Raw genomic sequence first — 2890 nt, 5'->3', positions numbered from 1 at the left:
AGTTTCCAAGGAATTTCCTGATGGACCCATGACATTTCAGAGAATTCATTCAACCCTAAGAGTGGTTTTCGGTGATTTGGAAGAAGAAAATGAGCTGGGATCTCATTTGTCATGGTTGCCTTTTGAGAATTTTAGCATGTGGAGGCGTCTTCATTTTGTTTTGTTTCTCAAGGAGAATATTGTCAGGACGCTTCTCAGAATTGGAGTTATCTGGTGAACTGCAGGTTCCCCTTCACAGACAATGAAGTCTAAAGCTCCTGAGATACCACCCTGCTTCCTCCCTTTCTTTTCTAGTCCCTTCTCTCCTCTTTTATCTCCTTATTCAAATCACACGCTTCCTTTTCTAAGGACAGGAGAGCTGGCAGGCTGCCTATTGGCCTGTTGGCCTCAATTAGCCTTATATCATTGCAAAGGAATGCATGAATTCTCCAGAAGGTATGTACTATCTCTTTCTGTATTAGACACTCACTACCTGCTTTCATAACAGGTCACTCAGCCAGAATGGCTTCTTGTTTACATACCTGATATTTTTTTGATCATTTGGATTAGATCATCTCATTTTAATGATGATCCCCGAGGTTATCTGTTATGAAATATTACTCCAACATGCTCTGTAAAACTTGAAAACTTGATTCAGGAAAACAAAGCTAAAATAAGAGAACCTGAAGGCTAGCATCCTTGGCCGCAAGGTGACTGGGGTTATTAATCTGCAGATTGCCTGCTTCAGACTCTGTCCCAGAGATGGAACAGAGGCCACACATGGGCATTGGCAGGACTCAGGCTCGTGTGGTATTTCTCTGCTACTATTTAAATTCAGTCTCATCTTGGGGGTTACATATGTGATTGCAAATTAATCCTTTCTCTTCTGAAAATTTGGTTTTGAAGAACAGCTGTGTCTCCCTTCTGAATTCCTTAATTATTTATCCTCCCTGATATGTTAAACCTTTCATTAGTGTGGTGAAGTGCCAAGAGTACACAGAACTGCTTAGATCATGCAGCAAACAGTATAAACGTTGGATAGGACATTTGAAGACACCACATGGTGAGCCAGGATCTATAGTTGTACCAAATGTTGTGGGATCAATGTAGGTATCTTGTTGTTGGAAGTTCTTTGTTGGTTTATTTTGTTGGTTTATTTTTTTTAATCACTATAACATGGGAAGGGTATGTATGTCATTTGTACTTATTCGAAAGTGTTCTAACAGAAGTGTTAGATTTGGAGGGCACATGCCCCTATCTGAGTTCAAATTAAATCAAGAAAATTAATTATTTCATATATACGTACACGTATGTACGTATGTGCAGAGGACAGGCACCCTATGATACATGTGTTTGCATATATATGCATGCCTGTGTGTGTATATCTATAGTCTATATTTGCATTTGTAAGTGTGATTCCATAACTACTGTTCCTTTTCCTGAAAGGAGATTTTTACCTCCATTTCTTGATCCAGTCCTGTTTGGAAAGATGCTTTAAATGATTTTTAAATTAGTAGAACTCCCACTTCGACCATGACAAGAGTAAATGATAAGCAGTGATGTACAACACGTCTTGTTGCTGAGAGTAGCAACCCACACTCACAAGTGGATTAGTTAGTGATTTTTTTTTCCCCCCTCATTTTTCATCCTAAGCATGAAAATTCTTCTTTCCTCCCAAACCACGTTCCTGGGGCTTGAAATAAGAGATGTTAACTTCCCAACACACCCCACAGGTCTTTGACCTCATCATAGCAACAGTTTCCGATCTCAAATACATTTGTGGAATGATCTTTAAGTTCCTGATTTTTCTGTCTTCTAGCTGCACGGTGCCGAAGTTTATGCATTCCACTAACTGATAATTGGTTTCTCCAGTCATGGGAAAGGAAAGTAAGAAAAGCACAGACAATAGGTGCTCACTAAAGCCTTTTCTTAGAATTGTGATTCAAGAGAACCGAGGAGTTCAGTGTCTTACAAATGAAACTAGGTTTCTGGAGTGGACATAGGAAAAGCATCTTACGGTGTTTCTGGTTCTATTTCTCAAAGGCTTTGAAGCTTATAATTAGTTGCTCTTGAATCCCTGTGGCTGTGGTGCTTTTTATTTCTGGTCTGCAGTCCTTCAGTCAGAGAACAGGGTAGGTCCAGGCAAGGCCTGCACCTTTTCATTTGGACACTTCCCGGAGACAGTTGGGATTTTGACTTGAAGACCGTGTTCGTGCTCCATGCAATCCTGGAGAACAGTGCTCGCCGAGGTGACCCAGGTGAGGGTTGTGGTGGCAGGATTGTAGGAGTGCCCTCAAACACCCAGGGCGCCTCCCTTCTCCCCTCCTGTCTGGGCAGTGAGTGGGGAGGACACATGATGAACCTGTGGATTTGTCCCCTTTCACCTTCACAGGAGGAAAATGGAGGCATAATGGGTCTCTGAAATTGTGAACACAGAAAGTGGGTGGGCAGATGGTAGAAATTAAAATTGGTGGGGTTTTTTTTAATTGAAGTATAGTTGATTTACAGTGCTGTGTTACTTTCTCTTTTTTAAATTAATTTTTTAATTTTTTGGCCACACCGCATGGCATGTGGGATCTTAAGTTCCCGGACCAGGGGTTGAACCTGCGCCCCCTGCAGTGGAAGTGCAGAGTCCTAACCACTGGACCGCCAGGGAGTTCCCTGTGTTACTTTCTGAAGGATAGCAAAGTGATTCAGTTATATATATAGATCTACTTATCTGTCTGTCTTTTTTTAGATTCTTTTCCATCATAGTTTATTACAAGATATTGAACATAGTTCCCTGTGCTATACAGTAGGACCTTGTTATCTTTTTTTTTTTTTTTTTTTTTTTTTGCGGTACGCGGGCCTCTCACTGTCTTGGCCTCTCCCGTTGCGGAGCACAGGCTCCGGACGCGCAGGCTCAGCGGCC

Source organism: Lipotes vexillifer, unplaced genomic scaffold, assembly GCF_000442215.2.
Source record: "Lipotes vexillifer unplaced genomic scaffold, Lipotes_vexillifer_v1.1 scaffold312, whole genome shotgun sequence".
Classification (NCBI taxonomy): domain Eukaryota; kingdom Metazoa; phylum Chordata; class Mammalia; order Artiodactyla; family Lipotidae; genus Lipotes; species Lipotes vexillifer.
Note: the sequence above shows the minus strand (reverse complement) of the source record.